Source organism: Terrapene carolina, unplaced genomic scaffold, assembly GCF_002925995.2.
Source record: "Terrapene carolina triunguis isolate 2854851 unplaced genomic scaffold, T_m_triunguis-2.0 Scaffold210, whole genome shotgun sequence".
Taxonomy (NCBI): Eukaryota; Metazoa; Chordata; order Testudines; family Emydidae; genus Terrapene; species Terrapene triunguis.
Window position 1 is genome coordinate 36,883,802 of NW_020664561.1, and position 12,599 is coordinate 36,896,400.

General features: G+C 42.7%; 1 protein-coding gene across 3 annotated transcripts in view; it reads left to right on the forward strand.

Moving 5' to 3' along the window:
- The window catches only part of LOC113407214 (zinc finger protein 644-like), an 81,336-nt gene that overhangs the window by 25,358 nt on the left and 43,379 nt on the right, over positions 1–12,599 (forward strand). For all 3 annotated transcript variants that reach the window (XM_026655405.1, XM_026655408.1, XM_026655407.1), the window contains exon 2: positions 6,997–7,046. The gene's annotated coding sequence lies outside the window, so the exon portion shown is untranslated. The remainder of the gene's footprint in view (positions 1–6,996; positions 7,047–12,599) is intronic.

A 12,599-nucleotide genomic window follows, 5' to 3' on the forward strand; every position in this document is an offset into this window, starting at 1 on the left:
TTCCTAGCGTGTACACACTCTGTTCTTTCCCCCAATCCTTCTGACCTTCGTTCTTAAGGTCTTCAGATTTCTTTAAGATGATGGTAAGACTCTAATACTTCAGGCCTGCAACAAGAGGAAGCCAGAACGTGAACATGGTGAAATCTTTTCCTTCTGATAAAAAGTTTTTTAACTTGCATTTCTCAAATTATAATTTTGGAGTGGGAGCATCCTACTAAGTGTAAATGTCATACCTAACAGATAGTGTGGATGTAGTTTATACTGATAAAACTGCTTTTCCTATTATTGCTTATTCTGGGCCACTCCCTCCTTCCAAGTGAAATAAGTTATACCGGCAAAAGTGCAGTTTTGCTGGTATAGCTGTCTCTATGCTCAGGGTTTTTGCCAGCTCAGCTGTCTCAGTCAAAATCACACCTCATCACATCCCTGGTCAATATAATTCAGGAAAAGTTTGTAGTGTATACCTAGGATCAGCAGTTGCAAATATCCAAGGCGGATGCAGCAGTAGATTCCTTAGCAAATGACAAGAATTCATTTGGGAAAGGGCTCCTTCCTAATGGAATAAACAGAAATGAAGATAGATGATTCCCTCAGAAAAAATATAAAGTGTTGACAGGAGCATTGCAGGCTTCTATTTAATCAACGCAGATTCATCGTAGCCTTTACACAGGCCACAATAGCATAGTCCAATGCTTCTCAAAAATTCATAGCATGAAACAGATTTTAGTAGAGAGAGATTTGTGAATTACCATCCCTCCCATTCACGGTCGCAGGGATCACTTCTCTTTCCACTCACAACTGCCAGCTTATCAAAGAGAAGGTTAAGAGGTGACTTGATCACAGCCTGTAAGTAAGTAGACAGGGAGATATCTGATAATAGCAGACAGAGGCATAATAAGAGTCAGTGACTGGAAAGTGAAAGAAGAGAAATTCAGATTAGAGACAAGATGCAGATTTTTTTAAATTAGGGAAATTAACTTTTGGAACAATTTACCAAGACCTGTTGTGAATTCTCCATTATTTGAAATCTTTACATCGGGATTAGATATCTGTCTATAAAATGTACTGAAGCTGAACCACAGGATGTGGGCTTGATTCAGGAATTACTGGATAAAATTATTTGACCTTTTATAAGAGGTCAGGCTAGAAGATAATTGCAGTGGCCTTAAATCTCTAAACATCCCTGTGACAATCACAGCAATTCCTTATTTGGGATCATTATATTGGGAAAGGGTTTTTTGGTAACTGCTGTCTGACTAGACACCACTTTGTGGACTGCAGTTTGTGAACAAATAGCATAATGAATGATCTTTTAGTTTTTTTGGTAAGCTACAGATTTTATTTTTGGCTTGAAACATCCATCTTTGTTTGTTGGGAATCCTGCATTTTTTTGTTTGTTTGTTTTCTCCAGCTTGTAGGGGTGTGTTTGCTGCTGTTGTTTTTTTATTACTATTATTTCTCTGCAGACCCCTTCCTTGTTTCCTAGTTGAATATTCCTACTGTAGTATTATACCAATATATTACAGATTTTATAATACTTCATTTTGTTCCTGAAAGGCTTCTAATGTGCTGCTGATTTGGGGACTGCAAAAGCTGTTCTATCTTATAAGGAAAATGGAAATCCCCAAGAGAAATATATACAGTTTAATTTTACATGCCTTATTTTGCTATTTTATACAGGCTAATTTGAGAACTAAACTATATTCTGCTTCTTCAGAAGACTATGTTCTGTCCACATTTAGATCAGAAACCTGCTACTTACAGATACATTTTAAGTACAGTTATTGCTCATGTTTCCCTAAGTAGTGTGGTCAAAAGATTTGAAGATTGTGAAAATGGTAAATCCATGCTGTTGACTACAAGGGGGCAGTATTCTACTGTATGGTTCTTGGCAATAAAAATTCCTGTTTGCACTGGTCAGGGAAACAAGGTTGGAGCTGCTGTGGTTCTTTGAGGACATGGCCAAAGTGCAAAGTTTTACTTTAGTGTCTACTTATTTTGATACCAGTTGTTGAGCTTCTGTATGTGTAAGATACATTTATGTTATGAAAGCAAGAGACTTAGGGCTTGTCTACACCCAGCCGCTAGTTCGGCGGCTGAGGATCGAAGTTCCGAGTTCGATTTATCGCGTCTGGTCTGGACGCGATAAATCGAACCAGGAAGTGCTCGCCGTCGACTGCGGTACTCCAGCTATACGAGAGGAGTACCGCGGAGTCGACGGGGAGCCTGACCGCCGCGTGTGGACCGCGTCTGAACCGCGGTAAGTTCGAAGTAAGGTATGTCGAATTCAGCTACGTTATTCACGTAGCTGAATTTGCGTACCTTACTTCGACTTGGGGGGTAAGTGTAGACCAAGCCTTAGACTTAAGCATTTTAAAAATCTGATTATAACTTAGTTTCATTGTCCACACAGGCTGGATCATACTTGCTAATAACATGTTTCGGCCACAGTTGAGCATAAGAGTTGTTATAAATAACCTGCAAGGCGGGGAGGCTGGTGCCTTTTCTTGCTACTTTATGATGGATAATCAAGGCCTGAAAAGTTTTTAATTTAATAACAACAAAAAACCACTTCCCCCACTCCTCTCCTTTTTTATCATTAGGAATAAAATTCTGTCCAGCCTTGAGGGAATTACAATGACATAATTGGAGAACTCAAAGTGGTGACATCACAAGAGCCAAGAGCATGAAGGATCTGAGGGGAAAGGGACTTTTACTTAGGTTGTCTAAGGCTTGGTCTACACTTACCCCCCAAGTCGAAGTAAGGTACGCAAATTCAGCTACGTGAATAACGTAGCTGAATTCGACATACCTTACTTCGAACTTACCGCGGTTCAGACGCGGTCCACACGCGGCGGTCAGGCTCCCCGTCGACTCCGCGGTACTCCTCTCGTATAGCTGGAGTACCGCAGTCGACGGCAAGCACTTCCTGGTTCGATTTATCGCGTCCAGACCAGACGCGATAAATCGAACTCGGAACTTCGATCCCCAGCCGCCGAACTAGCGGCTGGGTGTAGACAAGCCCTAAGAGTGTGTCTACACTGCAAAGAAAACCCATGGCCGGCCCATGCCAGTCAACTCAGGCTCGTGGGGCTTGGGCTCTGGGGCTGCTTCACTGCTGTGTAGATGTCCGGGTTTGGTCTGGAGCCCGGGCTCTAAAACTGAGAGGTAAGGGGGGTGTTGAAGTACAGAAGTCTACACAGCAATGAAACAATCCTGCAGCCTAAGCCCCATGATCCCAAGTCAGCGGGCACGGGCCAGCCATGGGTGTCTAGTTGCTGTGTAGACATATCCTAAAGGGATGTCTTCACTGCAGAGTTAGCTGAGGTGATCAGCACCTGTGTATGAGGACTCAGGTAAACATAGCCTGGTGTGAGCAGCCACACTGCAAAGCCGTACCCAAGTGAATGTGTCCTCAACAGTGTGTGTTGCTAGGACTTCTGGGGGCACATCCTATGTTTTTTTGTGCTACAGTAAATTGAACCTGTCTTTTTGATTCTTTTCCCAGTGAATTGTGGGAGAACTTTTCTGTCCTTCTGGGCATACCGGGGGAACTGGGGGAAGACATTAGAGGACTCTCAGCAATTGAGAGATTTAGCCTGTGTTCTCACTGCAAAGTGGCTGGGCTACCAGCCTGAGTGAAAGGAGCACCTGAGCTGTAGCTTATATCCTCACCAGTCAGGCCAGCTAGCCTGGGTTTAAAGCATCACTAAATTCAGGTGAGAGAGTTGTGTGGCTGGGAGGGAGGTTAAGGGCAGCACCCAAGGAAGAACCAAAGTTAACTGTGCAGTAAAGACATATCCTTAAAACTCTGGCTTTGTGTTTTTATTTAATTTCAGTGACTTACTTTATAATTTTGGGTAAGTCTTCGCTAAATATTCCACACCTTTGCTCTCCAGTCAAGATGTGAGAGCTCACACATATGTCCTTGAGTCTTCTCAGAGGCCCACTAGCGAAACCATCAGCATTTCAAAGGTAGAATATAAAGCAGGGGAAAAGGGAGAGAAAAGCCTTCTGGACTTTCCCCATATAGCATAAAAGAAGCAAAATTTATAAGTTCAATTTTTAACAATATTGCTCGTCACCTTTAAACTCAGTTGTCTTCTTAGGGAAGACAGGCCGTAACAGTGTCAAGCCATAGGAGTTGAAGGGATGGAATGTTTCGTGTTCATTACTGTCTTGATTTACTCTACATCTAGGGTTACCATCTTTCAGGTTCCCAAAAAGAGGACACTGCCAGAGAGAGGGGGGGAAGGGGGAGCTGGAGGAGAAGGTACAGTTGGAGGGGTGTCTACTGGGAGGTGGTATTTGGGCGGTATGGAAAGGGTGTTTGTATTGGGAGGGGCATTTATTCATAGATTCTAGGACTGGAAGGGACCTCGAGAGGTCATTGAGTCCAGTCCCCTGCCCGCATGGCAGGACCAAATACTGTCTAGACCATCCCTGATTTGGGGGGTGCTGGAGGGGTGTGTGTACTGGAGGGGATATTTGGAGGTGCAGGAGGGGGTATTTGGGGGTGCTGGAGGGGTCTGTGTATTGGAAGGGGGTTTGGAGGGTACAGGAGTGGGTATTTGGGGTGTGGAAGGGTATGGGTACTGGGAGGGAGTATTTGGGGGGGCATTGGGGATGCAGGAGGGGATGTGTACTGGGAGGGGTACTTGCAGCCTCACTCTCGATGTGGGGGGCAGTGGCGCTCCCTGTCACAGAGGCAGGGCGACTGGTGCAGGCCTGGGACACAGCTCCAGTTGTCCATCAGTGCCTCCTTGCCTCTTCCCCTTTCCAGGGCTGGGAGCCAGGGCTTCGGTGGGTGGGAGCGGGAGCAGGCAGCTGCAGTGCAGGGACCAATCCGGATGTGGAGCCAGCTCTTTCTGAGCTGCAATGTCTGCTCCGCAAAAATCCCAGACATTTCCTCTTATTTGAAAAATCTGTCCAGACAGAGGGCGGAGGATCAAAAAAGAGGAAATGTCCAGGAAAACCCGGATGTATGGTAACCCTATCTACATCTCTTTTTTTAGAATTGTTTCATCTGTGTAGTCCAAAATGGGATTAAAGGGGATGTGACCCAGTTTCAAATCACAGGGGTTCATAAAATTATACTTGGTAGTTTGGGACGAGTCTGGTTGGAGGGGATGAACAGGGAAGAGAGGTGACTTATCTAAAGCACTTTAACTAAAACAGCCAAGCCAAAGCCCTTTGAAGCCATGTCTACACTTGGGGGAAGGTGTATTTTTAATGTGTTAGCTAAAACATGTTAACTAACACATGTTAAGACTACAATTTGCCTGGTCTATACTAGGATTTTAACGGGTTAGCTGGTCAAGAATAAAACTCTAAGGGGTGTTAGCCAACACCTTAAAAACACACTTTTCCTAGTGAAGACAGGCCTTAGTTTGGCCCAGCTCTGATGTCCTTCAGCACTTGATCTCAAAAAGGTTGGTGATTCTTCTGAAGTGGTTTAGAAAAATTGTTCTCACTTTCCCCACTTGCTTCCTTGTCTTCTCTAATAGAGTCTGAGTCATAGAGTCCCAGAAGGGACCACCAGATCATCTAGTCTTACCTCCTGTATATTACTAAACCCCACCCAGTTATCCCTATATTGAGCACAATAACCTGGATTAGAATAAAGTATTATAGACTAAAATACTGTGTGCCACAGGCAGAGAACAGGAGGGACTGAGTGCACTAAAGCCCCAGCAATGACGGAATTGATTTGTTGAGATATGCCGAGGTGATCCTAGCAAGTACCCAGCTGACCATGCTGCAGAGGAAAGTGAAAAATCCTCCAAGATCCCTGCCAATATGACCTTATGAAAAAATTCTTTCTGATCCCGAATATGGCAATCCGTTTGACTGAGCATCTGAAAGAGAATTCTCTTTTCCGTCTCAGAGCACAAGCTCATCCTGTCTGTTGTCCCATCTCCAGATGTGACCATCTCTGATGTTTTAAAGGAAGGGGGGGGAAACAACCCCCCTAGAATGCATTTGCGTGGGACAGATTCTTTCCTGACCGTGCAAGTAACTGGCTAAAGCTCTAAACATGAGATTTAGGGATATAAGACTCAGGACTGGAACTCCCTTGACCACTGAGTCTGGTCCCCCACCATCATAGGCAACTCTGTTATACAATCCCACCAATATTCTAGGTCATCCAAATTGTTCTTGTACAATATTCTGATCCTCCTGTATTGACAGTGCCTCCCAACTTTGTGTCATCAGCAAATTTCATTAACAGGCTCCCACTATTTGTAATAACCTCATTAATAAAACTGTTAAATAAGATCAGTCCCAAAACTGGCCCTTGAGGAACTCCACTAGTAACCACCCTCCAGCCCAATAGTTCTCCTTTAGGCACAACTTGTCTTTTACAATTCTTGTACTAATCCTCATCGGCTCCAATTTAACTAATTATATCCCATGTGAGACTGTATCAAAAGCTTTACTGAAGTCCGGATAGATTAGATCTACTGCATTTCTGTCTAAAAAATCAGGTCTTTTCAAAGAAAGATATCAAGTTAGTTTGGCATGATCTACCTTTGGTAAACCCATGTTGCATTTCATCCCATTTACATCCAGGTATTGAACTTATTCTTTCAGTTAGCTGCTTGGTGCAGTCCAGGGAAATAGCTTAGCAGACGTTGAAGATGTTGGCAAGGGGTTTTCCCTGACTTTTTATGTGATTTTCCTGCTCTGCTCACACAGTTTACCCAAGAAATATCTTGTGTACATTTTTGTTACTGTATCTAGTGTCAGGTCTGTAGATATTCAGGGTCTCTCTTCACCTTTTTAATTATAATAGTTATCCAGTTATTTTGATATCTGTGCATGTGAGAGGGAAAGTGACTTTTTGGATTTTGATCCTTACAACTTGGGGTAAGATAAAATACTTCCATGTGTAAAAACTCCTCACTTGATGCTCTGCTGATATGTCATCAAATGCTTATAGGATCCTAAGCAGGATGATGGCTCTAAGATTTTCATTTTTTTATTATTTCGCAGGTTTGTTTTAAATCAGACCTCGCAGCTTGATACAAATAAAACAGACAAAGGTAAGTAGAAAATCAGCTTATAAAAATGGTATGTAGCAAATCTTTGATCTGTTAATACCTACTTATAAATAGCCAGAAACACTGGTTTACGGAAATTGGAATAAGTTAATAAAGTGAATGTTTACTTGTTTGTAATAGCTTATTTTTCCTCTTCTGAGATCAAAAAAATGAAATTCTTGTGCTGTTTTGTGTTGACTGTGTATTTAACATTATGATGACAAATCTATCAAATGATCCATAGCCGAGAAAGTAACCTGCACTGTGCTAGCCGTGGAGAACCAAAACCAGTGAAGACTTCATTCATGTGAATTTCTATCCGCAAATTGTCCACATGATTATGAAAAGCTGACAATGTAGTTTGTTGTGCTACAGAAGTATTGTTTAGATTTGTATTTCAGATTTAATTCAGTTCATAGCTCTCTTAACTGGTACATAAATGTTCTGGTGGCCACTCAAATTTTCTAACGTTTTACAAAATGAAATACCAGAGGACATCAGGTTTACCTATATTCTTTGGTTTTCCTGTCCTCAGGAACTGTATCAGATGGCATGAGACTGACTGACAAGCTAGTAAAGACTTTACTATAAAGCATTGATATTCTTCAGAGTATTACATGGGCATTCTCAGGTAACTGCAAAATATATGTTCTCAAGGAGAATTTTTTTTTCCACTGCAGCATTGCCACAAAGGAACAATTCACAATAAAATTCCCTTGATCTGAAAATATTTATCTAAAGCTGGATTCTAGGCCTCTCTTTATTGCTTGACATTCTGTTTCTCCTTCTCTTCGATTCCTCCATTAAAGTTTAAGCAAATTTAACTTTGAAGAACAAATGATTCACAGTCAGATCTTTTTAAAACCTCTTTTGATGATCAGTTGGCATTCCTTTTTACATTTTTAGGTATGTAGGAATTTGCAATCAAAGGTGTCCTCACCGTCTTGCTAGAGTGCTGGGGGGGAATTAAGGGACCAAACCGGTGAGTGTCTAAGGCAGCGGGGTTGAGTATTAGGAGTTTGGCCAAGACTTGTGTTAGAGAAGCTTTTTTTCTAGGGCATGACCAGGGCCATTTGTATTCTGAAACGTGCTGGAATGAAATGCTGCTTCAGAGCAAACCCTTTCTGACTATGCAGCAAGTGGGAAATCCCATGGTAAAATAAAGCATGCAAACAGGTTGATTTTTTTTTTTTAAACTAAAGATAAATCCTGTGCCAAACAAGAGTCAAGTGTGCTGCATGATTTTGAACAAATTGATGTGGCTTGAGAGAAATTGGGGAGACAGAGAGCTTAAAAAAGACAGGGGAGACTGGTGTAGATAACACCACAGAAGACAGAGTACAAAAAAGTTTGGGTTGTATCAAGAATAATGTTTGTAGATATCTATGCTGTTCAAAAGATATCTGCATATATCGGTGACTTAAGAAACGGGTCACTGGTCAATAATAGCTAGGTTCCATTACCAAAAATTAGCCATGCACTCAGCTGTCCCTCATTATTAGGGACATCACTCCATTTTAGACCTAAATATACCTACAGTCTATAGAGATCAATTTGTTACAAACAGATTTATAAAGTCAAGATTATAGAAAATGTTCTCTGTGGTAATGAAATTAAATTTGAGCCTCTATAATTTTAAGCTCTCTGCATTACTACACCGCTGACCCGATATAACACGAATTCAGATATAACGCGGTAAAGCAGTGCTCCGGGGAGGCGGGGCTGCGCACTCCGGTGGATCAAAGCAAGTTCAATATAATGCGGTTTCACCTATAACGCAGTAAGATTTTTTGGCTCCCGAGGACAGCGTTATATCGAGGTAGAGGTGTACTTGGCCTACTTTTTGCATTACTACTTGGCCTACTAAAGCATGGCAGCTTTAGTTAAGGACCCATTTCTCAAGGAACTTTCTGTGCTTGAAACCTGGTCATGATGGCATTGTATGTACAGAAACTTCCTCACTTATCTGACTATTTAGGCTCTACATTCCTTTTTCTGCTCGCTGTTCAACTAACATGTAATCTTTGAACCAAATAATGGGTAGCTTGCTATTTTGGATGGGATGGGTTTACACATATTGAACTTGCTTTGTTTCTCTGATCTGTGATTAATATGTAGACCTAAAATGAGTTAAAATTGCTTTAAAAATAAATTGAAATGTACATTTTAAAATAGGCTTGAGCTGCTTTGTGTCTTCACCTCTTTTGTCCTAGGATTCTGAAAGAGCCACAGGTATGGACCTAACAGCACTGATTGTAGGAGAAGACTTCCTGGGAATTTGAAATGTCAATTTGTCTACTGGTGTAGGTTTGTGTACTGGAGTAGGTAACTCTGGGCTGAATAGTGTGATCTTCCGTTGTTTGGAGGAAACAGTATAAACAGATTTCAGAGTATCATGTTGATATTTAGCTAGAGAAGAATGTTTCCAATACCTTAGTGGCATGTATATGTTTAACACTGGAACTGATGACAATTTCAAGCTGGACTTTAAAAAGTGGAACAACCGGAACTCTGCAAAACTCTGCCCACAACGATTTTAATCTTTACCCCCCAGATTGAGTTTATAATAGAAGAACCATGAATGGGGAGACGATGTTTGTTGGGCCACGTATAGTGTATATTTAAGTCTTTTGGGCCCATTGTTACCTGTAATTTTCATGCCTGATAATGATTATCTTAACTGCTTTTTTCCTGATTTACAGGGTAGATACAGATACAGTGTATTAATAGCTTAAATGTGGGGGGAGATTTTTCTTTTCTTTTTGGATAGACTGGTGCAGCGATATTGCCAGGGCAGAGAGCACAATAAATAAATAAATCAAAGCACTCGGAATCCTCTCTGACTCCTAGCAAATTTGTTGAAAAGTCCGAAGTAGTGAGCTCTGACATTCACCTGCACTAGACAAAGTTATGCTTTCTGGATGAAAGCTTCCTGCAGGCCTGTAATCTTAGAGAAGGAAGGCATCTAGATTCCAGTGCCTTTTTTTTCTTTTTTTCAAGGTCATCTGAGTGATGATATCATTTGGCTTCAGAAAGCTATATGGTTGAATAATATCAGAATTTTATTTGAACACGCTTAACTGCATTAATCAGCTGTGATTGTGGGACACCTCACGTGGTCCGGGGAGAAGGAATGACATACATTAGGAAATTACATAAGAAATGTTAGCAGCTGGCCAAAAACATCTGGCCCAGATGCTCGTCTGCTTTGTTTGGCTTATTTTAATTTCACTCTACTTTTTTCACAATACTTCTCAAATCCCCCTCTTTTCTGTATTAGAATCACTTAGGTACTTAATATTTCCCTGTGTGTGTGCTTTTTTAATCTGAAATAGGGATTTTGGAGCCTTCTTTTCCTAGTATCCAAACTATTATAGATTGTCTCTAAGGCTTTGATCTCTATACCATTGTGAAAAATGTTCCCTCTCAACTTTACTACTCAGTTTCATATATTTGAAAACCTACTGGATCACCTCCAGATGTTTTTTTTTTATTAAAAATAAGTCCAAACGCTTTAATTTTTCTTCAGACTTATATTCTTGACAGCTGTTATCAGCTTCATTTTCTCTATTGTGCTCCCTCTCCAAGGCAACAATACCTTTCCTGTAGCATGGTGACCTATATTGCACATAGTACCTATGTCTCCCAACATCATTAAAACACTCCACAAAGTATTTTCACAACACCCAGTGAGGTAACTGTCTGTTATTTCATATGTAGGGAGGTTGTGCCCAAGGCTACGTAGCTAGTCAAAAGCAGAATTAAGCAGTAGCTCTTTGAGTGATTGTCCACATGGATTCTACTTCTGATGTGTGTACATCCAATGTGTAGGAGACTATAGTCTTTTTGGCCAGCAGTGTCTGTTGGGTCTGTGCCTGCACCTTGGATGTCCTTGTGTCCACCCACCTAATGGCATAAAAGGCAGAGCAGGTGCAGCCATCCCTTGGTTCTGTCTTACTGCCCGTTGCAGTAAGAGGAACCCCTGCAGTGTCCTCTTACTATTCATACTGTGTAATTATTTGTTAGGCTAGTTAATTATAATTTATAGGTGTTCCATAAAGACAAAGAGACTCTTAGGCATCATCTAAATCAGTTGTTTCACTTCCTGGTTTTCTTCCTTGAGCTCCACTCTAACTAGGGGAAAGCCAACCCACATATGCTGGGGCTCTGTCGTACTCCCTGAACAGGAAAAAAACATGCAAGAGCTCTCCCAGATTTGTTTGTAGCCTCTGCAGATAAGGTTACGTGTCAGGCCATATCCAATCAAAGGTTGTCTGTATGAGCATCCAACTGAATTAAATCCTGTTACGAGATAGCTAAATTAAATCCACTCATGCAGATTAGAACCCATTCCATCTGGGCTCTGTAACAGGCGTGGACTCACCCCTACTGGTTGCTTCGGGGAATCAGCTTGTCCAGCGTCTGGAGCACTCTCTGCAGGCCGGTGATCCGCCTTGTCCCTACTTCTGGCCCCTGTGTCCCTCCCAGGACCCAGTGCCCCTATTACTGGGATGCTGCCCCTTGGCAGTACCCCACAGATCTGGGTCTCCCCTCCCTGGGGAACCCCCACCCACTATCCCCACCTTGCCTCAGTACTAGGCCACTGCCAGTCAGCAACTAGCCCCCGCTCCCTGGGGCAGACTGCAGTATAGGCCACTCATCACTGGCAAGGGGGGTTTGGACCTGCTGCCTTGGCCTAGCCCTGGGCTGCCCTCTGCAACCCCCAGTACCCCTTGGCCTAATACTAGGCCACAGCCTGGGGCTTTCCAGGCTGGAGCTCCCCAGCTCCTCCACCTTTCCCCAGCCCTGCTCCACTACAGGTACCCTGTGTCTAGCTCCCTGCAGCCAGGCCCTTCGCTCCCTGAACGCAGAGAGAGACTACCAAGCTCCTGGCTCCCAGCCTCTTATATAGGGCCTGCTGAGGCTGTTTGGGGCGTGGCCCCAGCTGCAGCCACTTCCCCTGATCAGCTCAGCCTTCATGCTGCCTGCTCCCTGGGCTATCTCAAGCCCTTCCAGGCAGGAGCAGGTGTCCACCCTGCTACAGGCTCACACAGCTTCTGTGACTTCTCTAAGCAGCATCCCTATTTCAGAAATGTGTGAGGTGGCTGTGTGGGGATCAGTCCACACTTTTACCAGCACTACTCCTTAGCTGAGGCTTCAGGATCCGATGCCCATGTTGGTAGAGCTATGTTACAGTCCTTTTTGAAGTAGGATGTCTAGCACCCAACTGTAACTATGAGATCACTGCTTTAACTACCAGAAATGGAATCCATGTGGACAATCACCCGAAGATGAAAGAATGGTTGCTTGCCTTCAGTAACTGCGGTTCTGTGAGATTATTATTAATTTGTATTACCATTGTATTTAGGAGCCCCAGTCATGGACCAGGACTCCATTGTTCTAGGTGCTGTACAAACACAGAACAAATAGTCCCTGCCCCAAAGAGGTTACTATTCAAGCATAAGACAAGATAGATATAGACAGACAGGGGAGTACAAGGAAACAATGAGACAATATTGGTCAGTGTGATAGCCAGTGATTTCAGCATACTGGTGG